We start from the raw sequence: 12,909 nt of genomic DNA on the forward strand, positions 1-12,909 counted from the left end.
TTTTATTTCAGCTAACGCTGGACGTTCATATTCGACTAAGAGTGAGTTATTAGGAGACTGAGTGACCATACTCTTGCCATTGGCAACCCTCAGAGATGTAAAAACTCTGGTGTTCTACTCCAGCCAAAGCCAAACGTTTCATCTAATTAAGAGTGAGTCGTAATAGTCAAGGAGCGTTAAGGCTGTTAAAGTATACCCCTTCCGATTCGGGAAAACTCAACTTCGGTCAACGCCAGATATTTCTGTTAAGGTGAAACTGGGTCATAGAAACCTGATAGTGTTTTCTCGTATACTGTCATCATTAACTCTGATTCGGGACTATTTTAGTTTTGTGCTCCAATTAATGCCAGATTATTTTTATCAATTTGTGGGTGAATCATAGGAACCTAAGTGTTAACTCTATTTTCAGCATTTATAGGCTCTCGACAGTTTCAGCTGAGTAAATTATTTATAGTTTGCTCTTGTTGGTCATCCTTCAAATCCTTTATTGACCCACAAATAGCGTAAAGATCCGTGGTAGACTACCTAGTTCCAAAGTTTTAGAGAAGGTTGACCAAAGCAAAATGATACAGGTAATAAACCCCAACCATCCAACCTATGTAAACCACCAGCCCCATCCAGTTATTGTCACTAGACCACCAGCCGTCTCCTTTGTTATGTGGATATCATTCAGCGTAGTAATAATTTCCCGAGCTATATTGACTGAGCGAATTGTGACGACCCCCTCCTACGAGAATACCAGATGATTATAATTCACTACAGGAGTGCTCCATGTTGATGAGAGACATAACAAACTATACCCAATTAATGAAGTTGAAAAGTCTCCGAAGTTGAGTGACATTGTCTAGCGATAGGAACTACTGAACTGAAAAGACTTGAGCGACAATAGAAGTTAAATCTTTTCCCTTCTGTGAGCACATAAGTTATATTGCTTAACTGCTGCAGGACAATTTTGTTCTGATGATGGAAATTTTGTTCTGATGATGGAAATTTTTTACAGTATAGGACTGAAAGGTGACTCAGCACATCCTGAAAATGTTCGGATTCCTCTCATATCGATCAATTAATCTGGGTCTAGCCTGAAAAAATTAGGAAAGTTTTGCCCTAGCAGCTAAAAGAAAGATGTATCTATTGTTGTTGCTGTTACTGCCCCTAACCTTGAAGTCCATTATCTTCCTTTCGGAGGAGAGGGAGCAAGTTGAAGGACATTATGTAAACCGTGTAACTCCGCCACCCAGTTACATCAGTGCCACAAACAAAAGACGCCCCTCTCCAGCACCAGATAAAGGGATAATTATTTCATGATTTAATTTTATGTCCTACAGTACTGGAGGCTGTAAAACTCCCAGACATAAGCTTTATAACACAGAGGCAGTAAACTTTACGAAGCGAAAAGACTCATAAAGATTTAAACAGTAGCTCAGTATGTTCTGCTTGCAGTGGAAGATATCACTTTTATTGCTCTTCACATTTTTTCCATGTTAGTATCATAATTCTCGAGTTCAGTTCACAGACAGGTTAGACTGATGCACAAAATGTGTTTCCTCTGGTCGCTCCTCATTCAGTAGTACCACTGGTGACATCAGGGGCGTCATTTCAATTTTCCTTGGAAAGAGCATAGGCTATTTAGGAGGCCCCCTTACTCCCACCTCCCTACATGGGTGGGGTGGCGAGCGAGCATTTTGAAGACACATGCGAAGCTGTATTTAGAGAATTAAAGTAGTTAACAAATATATATACTGTATATAATTATTTGTTAAACCAATTACTTCCTGAAAGACACACTAATGGATATTCTAGCACTGGCAGTATTTCTGTGTGAAATTCAATATTTAAAGTGCATGGTAAAGTACATATCACTGCATTATATGCTAATTACCGTGGATAACAGACCAAACAGCAGTTAAAATATTTGTATTGGTGAAAGCTTAAACCGACATCATTCTTACAGCCTAATGAAAAGATAATTAATATAAAATTGAGAATGAAAATGTGTAAACTTGTAATTGAATTAAAATTGGAAAGCTGTTATCTTACTAGCCCCCAAAATACCATGAACCATATAAAGTAATGTGAAAAAGTAAGCTGTACACGAAGAGGTGGGAGAAATAAAATGATGGTTTTTAAATTTGGAAGAGGCTCAGGTAAGAAGAGTACATTAATTTTAGAATTCATTGGAGGAAACTGAAAACTAAACTACGTATATTTATTGCATTGAAAAATGAATAAACTGCTGCAGCAACGGATATCTCCGTGTTCTCTGCTTTGCAAAGTTATCAACCAGGGTCTGAAAGTTAAGATTCTTAACAAGTTCCTTTTCTGAGGCCATAAGTAGCAAGTCACTTAAGCGATCATTTCTCATTGAGGTTCTTAGATATGTCTTGATCAAGCTGCGTACTGAAAAAAAACGTTCATGGCCTGCAGTAGTTACTGGAGGGATGAGAAGAATTTTGATAATTATCACTATTTCTGAATACGCACACTGTAATGGTTTGAGTTCATATAATTAAAAACTGATTCTTTGGCTTGTCACTCTTACTTAGAAAATGTCTTTTTGAGACAGATATTTGGGAAACCAGAAGAATTTCATCCACGTACATATCTTTGTAAGACTGTACTATAAAAGAAAGCTTCTCATATTCTAGAAAGGCTCTGGAACTGCAGTCAAGTGCATTCTTTGCTTCTATTAGGGGCATGTGTTGTGTGAAGCGAATATCTGAGAGAAATCTATCAAAATAGGTTCTTTTGATTTCAGTCTTTGGAGCAATACAAGTATTCACCTCATTTCTCCCTAGAGCTGAATAATTTTAGAAGCTCTTTAGTCCTGATGATACCTTCTGAATTCTCTTAGGTTTAGGTCTGCTCAACTGATTTGAATTTTCCAAGCTGGTATCTGCCTCATATGTTGAAGCAAAATCTTTAGCTTTGTCAAAAATATCAGAGAAAGCCTCGTCCGTTCTCAAGACCTGCAATTCCTTAATAGTTGATTGTATGAGAGAGCACGCTTCAGATAGTAAGACTTCCTTTGCTTGAAGCTGATCTGACAAACTATAGGTAACTCTAGGGACTTGTTCATTAATATATAGATCCATTACGAACCTGAAAGACTAACTTTTTGTACAGTCCACTTGCTTCTCCCACAGCTTCTGAATCAGAACCCTCTGAAACTGTATGAAGCACGGATAGCAACTTCCATAGCGAGGCTTAACCACTGATACTGAACTATAATAGAAAGACCATCTAGTTATAGTAGGTCTTTCTTGGGTCAAAACCTGAAGATCTGCTTTCTGTGCCTCTGTGAAAAGTTGGTTCCTTGTGTTACTGTTTAATAAATGTGTAAAGTGTGTTCATAATTGAAAAAAATGAAGAGAGGCCATTGATATTCTTTATGCAGTCTCCCAGTACTAAATTCAGCCTGTGTGCATGGCAATGTATGTATACTGCTTGGGAACTTTATCCCGTAGTCTTGTTTGAATCTCACTAGAGCATCCACTCATTACACTAGCACCATCATAACACTGAGCCACAAAGTTAGACCAAATTGAACCAGATTGTTCTATGACCTTATATATGAAATCAGCTAAACTTGCAGCATCAACCTTTCCCATGTGATAGGTTCCAATGATACGTTCCTTCACAATACCCTCACTAAAGTACCGCACAAGAATAGCCATCTGTTTCTTTTTTGACAAGTCTTTCCTTCCATTAACCATAACTGAAAGTACTTGGCTTCTTGTGCTTCAGCACAAATCGTGTCCTTGATATGTCTTCCAATAACTGATATCAACTCATTCTGGTCGATCTAACTTTTGTTTTAGAGAGGGATTTGGTTCAGCAATTAGGAGAAGAATTTCTACAAAATGCATCACCACCCTCATTATGTCTACGAAAAGACAGGCCTTGCCTTCCCAGTAATGCAGTGACTTTTAAAAGTAACTTTACATGTTCTTGTAGCCTAGCTGAAGATAGAGAAGATGCTACAGACTGAGTGGACCCTGACTGATTATCCTTGACATTAGAAGAGCGATCATACTATTAATGTGTCTTTCACTTGCCTGATGTTGTCTGAGAAGGGTACTGGTATCTTTCCATTTCCTTGTTCCAACATCAATAAACGGTGTCCTACCTAATCCTTCCTCCTTACGAACAGATGCTCCAGCAAAGTGCCTACATGGAGAGCAGTAACACGCATCTTGTGAGACCGAGTGTTCTAACCAAGAAAATATATCAAAATAGGGACTTCTAAATTTCCTATTATTCTGATTGCTTGGGTAGCTTGGCAGTTTTGGTTGACTGGGTTTATCATAGGGGGACTTAGATATATCAACTGCTTGAGTCCCTCGAGTTTGTGACGTGGATGGACTGTCGTTTGTATCTTTTTGATCTTGGTTCAGTGCAACAGTTTCCGTTATACAGGATGATGATGCCTGTGGAGCTTCAAGTTCTTGAACCGTAAAGCAACGCCCACTTTGAGAATCACTGATCCTGATGAACTCTTAAGACTCCTACCTACAGGTACGTATTTCCTAAGGTGAATGAAAGCTGTTAATGATAGCCAGAATACAATAAAAAAGGCAGCTCGATCCTGAAGTTAGTTGAACAGCGGGCTAGGAACATTTACATTGACATCCTTTAATATACCTAGTAAATTATTGTGATTATTATACACACACACACACACACACACACACACACACACACAAGATATATTTCACTCAAAACGTACTGAGGCTAATCACAAATTATTTCTAATTTCACTGTGTTAACCATATTTTTATTTTTCATTAACTGTAGTTGATCTGAAGGCCCCCTCAGAAAGCTTGGGGGGGGGACGAGCGCCACTCGCTGCCCCTCAACCCCCAAGCCCCTGGGAGACATGGAGGAGAAATCCGATTGTTCCGTGTCATCTTGTAGTGGAAGAATGGAACTTAGCAATAAGGTGGGTTTCTGCCTTAATGATCCTCGTGTAATAGATTGGCATAAAACTAAGCCTTTTTGTTTATGGTTTCGAATATCACCATGTTACTAACCATCCTTTGTATATATATATATATATATATATATATATATATATATATATATTCGACACAAAACACCAAATATTTATTCCTCTCTAGTATAGAAAAGTCATTGCGAAAAGCAATCAAAATAGTTCATCCCTATTGATAAGTGTAAATATTGTTGATAAATAGCTGCATGACAGTACAATTGTTTTAGCTCTATTTCTAAGTATCCTTTAAAATTCTTTTCTTAATGCAATATATTGACTCTCTCTCTCTCTCTCTCTCTCTCTCTCTCTCTCTCTCTCTCTCTCTCTCTCTCTCTCTCTCTCTCTCTCTCTCTCTCTCTCTCTCTCTCTCTCTCTCTCACACATACACACCAAGGCCAGTTCACAATGTCATCATCAGCTTACTACCAACATCACCAACACCACCACCACCACCACCACCAACAACAACATCAATAATCTTTCCTATTTCAGCTCTCCTCTCGTTACAATACAAAGCAAATTACGGGAATCAAAAGCAGATCAGGAGAGCAGAAAACAAACCAGTAGAGCAGAAAACAAATCCCCTTAGGCAAACATTGACGGTGTGGGAAATTCTAAAGAGGACTGAGGGAATCTGTTATGTCTGGAAATCCTGTACGTGATTATAGTCTCTACTATGCTGTGACGATCGGCTGATAATATGGTTAGAGTTTGGGGGTTTTTTATGAAATGTGTGTGTGTGTGTGTGTGTGTGTGTGTGTGTGTGTGTGTGTGTGTGTGTGTGTGTGTGTGTGTGTGTGTGTGTGTGTGTGTGAGCGAGAGGGGGAGAGTGGGAGGGGGAAGGATAGAGGGAGAGAGAGGGGAAGAGGTAGTGGGAGAGGAAGAGGGACGGACGGACATACCGCTAATGAATTCACACACACACACACACACACACACACACACACACACACACACACACACACACATCTACGAGTATGCATGCGTGAAGAGTAAGTTTAAGAGTGTTGGGGGAATGGAAAATGGTTATTTGATGTGTGACAGTAATTTCCTGTCGCTACATGGTTTTCTTTTTTACCCCGTCCCTTTTCTTTGACAGTGATGCACAATTCAGATTCGGTATCACTGTCTTATTTTCACCTGACTGAATTGGGTCACTTCCACAACTTCAATATTAAGTCACTATTTCATGATATTCGCTGTGCCATAATAGTGAGGTAGTAATGAATCTCCTTAAGTACAAGATAAGTCGACTCTCCCATCTAACCACACTAAACCATCACTCGAGCTGAAGGAGTGACGTACCGTTTTCATGTTACAGTAGCAGTAGTAGTAGCAGCAACCCTTAGCTCATGTGAATGTAAATACAAAGCAGTGCAGGCTAAAGTTACCCTTTTTCCGCAGACCACCAACCTCTTACAGGGGACAGGGACTACTAAGGGACGTTCGTGTAACCGACAGCTCCACCACCCGGTCATAATGGTGCCACCACATGAAGGCATCCCTCTCTAGCACCCATGTTAGAGTAAATGATCTATAACAGACTTACGGCCATTTCTCTCTCTCTCTCTCTCTCTCTCTCTCTCTCTCTCTCTCTCTGAACCAATACTTGTTTTAGATTTCCTGCCCTATCTCCTATCCTTATCTCTACCCACAGAACTCGATATAGTCATTTGCTCTCCAACAAACAGCCTCGAGAGGATCGCTGAGTCTGTTGCTTTTTGCTTTCCTTTTTATATTATGTATTCTCCTTTCCTTGTCCTTCGTGAATACAAAATATGTAACCTATGATTATTTTCCGCTCATAACCAAGATTTACTTTTGACAGAAAAACATGAGATATTAGAGATTTTGCTTCCTGCTCTCCCTGCCCTTTCTCGTAAAAAACAAATGATAGTTACGAACGAGATTTAATGGTAATTGTATATCTAAACAACGCCCTGCTCATTATGGGCCGGTCCTGATTATATTTTTAATCCTTAAAAAAAAGAAGTACATCCTACATACAAGAGGGCATTGTTACAGTGCGCTGGCACTAACCTGTCCAAGGTTCCTAACTTCTTTCAGCCCAGTTCATGACCAAATATAACTATCTAGACCGAAGGATCGATTTAACTTGTAACCAGGGCTCATCGAATTTCATGTAACTACAACTTATTACTCAAACCTTGAAGTGGGAGGAGCTCATTCCACTGGTTGAGAACAAACAGACAGCAGGCTTCAAGAAGGTGTGAATGACAGTGCATTTCGTTGCTCTGTGAATGCTCTTGATAGTTTCCACTTTCCTAAGCTCTCTTTCTTAATGTCAGAACCCTATCTCACCTCATCCTTAGCGGGGAAAAAAGACTAGTATATCATGGTGATGATGCTGAAGTTTATAACTGCTCATGTGGATATGATAATTTTGTGAAATAAAAATAATCTTTATGCTGTGGCCACCAGGGAAGTAACAGGGAGACTTTCATGATGTGTTTTGAACTCTTTTATGATCGAGACAACTCTTATAATCTTTTCCACTTAATATCAGACGATTTGATTTAACCGAGTGAGTCATAGAAGTCTATGAGTATTGGCGCCATTGTCTTTCTTATGGTCGGGACAACTCTTCTATGCCTTTCCAGCAAATCTCAGATGATTTTACTGAACGGACGGTTAGTCGTTGTAGTTAAAGATGTTATCGCAACTGAAAAAAAAAAAAAATCAGTTCAATTTCACATGAATACTGCCACATAAATTTTGGAGATTATACTTCTTCAATTTCAACTCAGAGATTTCGTCCCTTTGCTGCGTATTTCTGTAGTACGTGGCAATAGTTCCTACACATCCTGTACTCTTCATGGTTAGCATAACATTTCAGAGGTCAACTCCCTTTTTATAACAGTATTTATGATGTGGTAATTTTAGGCCAGATTAATATGATGACAATATAATTAACATCCAGGCTTCTACGAGTGACTCTTATATCAATAATGTCGCCTGGCCGTGTCTATAATATAATCGTCCGAGATACAAACAAGTTCTCTGGCCCGACGAAAAATAACAAGGGAATGTCATGAAGACTCACATTTTGTTGCACTGATATATGATAGTTCTTTATACTTAGTTTGAGAAAAATAATACGCCTAATAAAATCTGTTATATAACTAATACGTTTAGGCATGCAGAATCTTTTACAGCTCCTCCATATGTCTTACAGTATTTCTAGGCAGTATTGTATGTAACATAAGTTGCTTCTTAGCACCTCATTTTTGGCGATTTACTTTGCGCAGGATATAGTAATGTTATTTCTTGTAATTTATATTCCTTTAGAATCAACATAGTTTGTACTAATACCATACAAGTGGAGGCTGAAATGTTGTTAACAGAATATAATTGCAAAGAATGATAGTTTTAAATATCTCCAAAGTACTTTAAATACTGTACCATCAGTGGGAGCATCAACATTGCCCTCACCATAAAGCCACATTGTTTATCGATCACTTCAGGGTATGACAATATTTCACATAATAATTCGATGACTCTAATATCACAATATTTCGGTTATATTTAATTCTACAGGAAGACAAACACTCACAGGATCTTATGACTCACTCACAGCTAAAAATATATATATATATATATATATATATATATATATATATATATATATATATATATATATAGATAGATAGATAGATAGATAGATAGATAGATAGATATAGATAGATAGATAGATAGATACACCATCCACTCACTCGATCCAGTGCTGCTCTCGGGTGTCTGCCCTTTCCTCTCCATCCTTCTATCCTTCCATTCTCTTCTTCCTTTCTTTCCTTCATTCTTTCCTTGTCCTTTTGACTACGGGTGACTTTACACTCCCTCTTCTGTCTTTCTTTCCTTCATTCTTTCCACATCCTTCAGCCTGTGGGTGACTCTACACTGCGTGACAAGCCAAATGGTTTCCTGTGCACCAGGAAACCATTTACTACGCTGGGTGGTAACCATATAACCAAATTTTGGCGCCTGGTAGTTTAGTGGGTAGTTATTGCGCTCCAGACGAATTGAGCCGGTGAAGGTTTAAATCCAAGGGAGGGTTGGGGTTGATTGCTCATATAATGCCACTCAGGGATGAGTGAGGCTGGTCACTCATCTTAAATGACGACCCCAACTGCCTAGCCCAGGGCTCCTACGCTCCTCATGGGACAATGTAGGATTGGATGATGATATATATATATATATATATATATATATATATATATATATATATATATATATATATATATATATATATATATATATATATATATATCGTCTGGTGATAAGTGCAGTAGAATGTGAGACTTTTCCCGGCCATAAGAGTTAATGGTGACAGTGTTAATTCTCAGGATCCTATGACTCACTCTCAGCTCAACTATCAAGAGTTATTCAGGATCTTATGACTCACTTTCTGCTCAGTTAAATTTTTTCTGAGTTTTTCAGGATCTTATGACTCCCTCTCAGCTCAGTAAAACTATCCTGAGTTATTCAGGATCCAATGACTCAATCTCAGCTCAGTAAAACTATATTGTCTTATTCAGGATCCTATGGTTCATTATCAGCCCAGTCGAATTATCCTGAGTTAGTCACGATCCAATGCCTCACTCTCACCTCAGTAAAACTGTCTGAACATGAGTTAAATACCAAGGAAGATGTGACCACGAGCAAGGCTGGTAGTACGGCACGGTACGGAATGTTTCTCCGTACTCCGTACCTTGCTGCAACATCGTACCACAATTCGTATCGTACTCTCAATTATTTCTCCGTACCGTACAGTACGGAAAAATTACCGTACTGCTGTACTTTTATCATACCATAAGCAAAATTAAGTTACATCAATATAATCCTCTGTTTATGAACATTTTATCAGAGTACATGTGTGGATTTGCGAAGGAACATTTACAACGTGACTGTAGATGTAAATGTTGTAAATGTACTGTGTTGGCTGAAAAAAAAAAAATAGCTTACAGCATGAAAATTTCTCAATTGTTATAATAATAATTATAATAATAATATTAAGTAAATATACTGATAATAATAATTATCTGTTCAAGATAGCCCTCAGATATTATTTGTTGAGCTTAATACAGCATATTTTGCTAGGATTTTTTTTTTTATTAGAGCCGTGCAAGATGATCTGGCTGGGTAGAAAAGGGTAAGAATATATAAGCTTTTATTCAACAAACTTCATATTATCCAAAATCAATAGTATTTGGCATTTGGCATCGGATTTTAAAATTAAGCTTGAAAGAATTCTTTTATTGACCATTATTATCAGGACAGGAAAATAATCTATATATACATATTTTAGCTCATAATTTTCAAATTAGAACGATATTTGTAAAGAAAAATGGCATAGGGATAATTTTTGCAAATACTTACGAGAATCACAGGCTCACAGACGTGCCCACAAAACATTAATGCCTTTTAACTATGGTATTTAATTGATTAGTCTACCTAAGTTACAAAGAAGCAAAAAAAAAAAAAAGTCATCTTAATAACTGGCTAAATCAGATTTTTTTTTTTTTTAATGCGAGGAAGAAGGAACCAAAGGCCATGACCCCGCAGTAACAGTTCCCTCCAAGAGAAAAACAAAATACAATAGAGAGCCAAATTCAAGATCCGATCATTTTGAGATGCCTGGACACACTACGTTTGAAAGACTGGAGATCATAGGCAGCAGGAAATACAGACAGAGGGAGACAGTTCCAGAGCTGACCTGTTGCATAAATGAAAGACTGGGAGTAACGGTTAACTCTTGCATTAGAGAGTTGGACAGAAAAAGGATGAGAGTTTGCTGCCAGACGGGTGCTACGCGCCCGTCGTAGAGGTGGAGGAATGCAAACAGACAGTTCAGAGGAGCAGTGACCATTAAAGTAGCGATAGAAAAGAGATAAAGATGCAACAGTGCGGCGAAGAGACAGAGGTTGAAGGGAGTCAGTAAGAGGAGGAGAGTTAATGAGACGAAAAGCCTTTGACTCCACCCTATTGAGAAGAGCTGTATGTGGGGAGCCTCCCCACACATGAGAGTTGTACTCCACACAGGGGAGGATAAAACCCCTGTATAGAGTCAACAATTGTGCAGGGGTAAAGAAAGAGCGGAGTCGGCTTAGCACACCCAATCTCTTGGAAGCAGATTTTACAAGAGATGCAATATGATCTTTCCAAGATAAGTCCCGAATAAACGAAACCCCAAGCATGTTCAACGATGATGCAGGATTAAGCTGAATATTATTAAACATTAGTGGGTATACCTGTGGAAGACTTTGTCGGGTTGATAGGTGTAAGAACTGAGTCTTAGATGCATTAAAGACAACCATTTTATTTTTACCCCAGTCAGAGATATGAGCCAAGTCAGACATTAGGTGTGCCATAGCCTCATCCCTTGTTTCTTGAAGTAACTGTTGAGATGGGCGTTGCGGGAACCGAATGGAAAGGTGAAGGGTGGAGTCATCAGCGTATGAGTGGATAGGGTTAGATGTACAGCTTAGAAGATCATTGATGAATAAAAGGAAGAGAGTAGGTGATAGGACAGAGCCCTGAGGAACACCACTGTTGATAGATCTAGGAGAAGAACGATGGCAGTCTACAACAGCGGCTATAGAACGACCAGAAAGGAAGCTAGCGATGAACGCACAGATAGAAGGATAGAAACCGTAGGAGGGCAGTTTGGAAATTAAAGATTTATGCCAGACTCGATCGAAAGCCTTTGAGATGTCAAGTGCAATGGCAAAGCTTTCGCCAAAGTCCCGAAAGGAGGATGACCAGGAGTCTGAAAGGTAGGTGAGAAGATCGCTAGTGGAGCGTCCCTGACGGAACCCATACTGACGATCGGAAAGAAGGTTGTGATAGGAAAGATGCCTTAAAATTTTTCTATTAAGAATTGACTCGAAAACTTTTGAAATACAGGACATTAAAGCAATTGGACGATAGTTGGAGGGCTGGGAGTGGTCACCCTTCTTTGGGACTGGCTGAATGAGAGCAAACTTCCAGCAAGAAGGAAAGGTACAAGTTGACAGACAAAGGCGAAATAGTTTGCCTAGGCAGGGTGTAAGCACAGAAGCACAGTTCTTGAGAACAACAGGAGGGACCCCATCAGGCCCATATGCCTTGTTAGTACTGAGGCCAGTGATGGCAGAAAATACATCAACTGAAGAAATTTTAATGTCAGCCATAAGGAAGTCAGAGGGGGGAAGTGATGGAGGAACAGCACCGGAATCGTCTAAGGTGGAATTGGAGGAGAAAGTCTGTGCGAAGAGATCTGCTTTATCAGTAGAAGAAATAGCTACAGAACCATCAGAGTAGAAAAGAGGAGGGAAGGATGATGAGGTAAAGTTGTTAGAAAGATTTTTGGCAAGGTGCCAGAAGGAGTGAGAAGAATTCGAGTTGGAGAGTTGAGAGCATTTAGTATGGATGAAATTATTTTTAGTAGAGCGAAGAACAGACTTAGCACGATTCCGGGCAGAAACGTAAAGATTATGTGATTCAGGGGTGGGTTGGCTCCGGTACCTTTTGTAGGCCATCTCCTTGTTGCGGACAGCATTAGAACAAGCGTGATTAAACCAAGGCTAAGTGCCACTACCTCGAATAACTGTTCCCGGTTCCGACAACAACAGTGGAAGGAGTGTGGATGAGTAGCCACCAGGCCCACCGGCGACCGGCCACCACTCAGTGCACTCAGAGTCAATACATGAATAATTCGCATGACGTACCGTGATTAGAACCGGCCCACGGACGCTACTGATCACAGCCAGGTCAACAAGGGGAAAGGGCTGGCCCGGCTGGAGAGTATGGCTGTTAAAGGAATTACATATACTGTAGAGTCCTCTCTCTCTCTCTCTCTCTCTCTCTCTCTCTCTCTCTCTATATATATATATATATATATATATATATATATATATATA

The sequence above is a fragment of the Coenobita brevimanus genome, chromosome 16 (genome assembly GCF_032717465.1).
Source record: "Coenobita brevimanus isolate Jiangsu-jjx chromosome 16, ASM3271746v2, whole genome shotgun sequence".
NCBI lineage: Eukaryota > Metazoa > Arthropoda > Malacostraca > Decapoda > Coenobitidae > Coenobita > Coenobita brevimanus.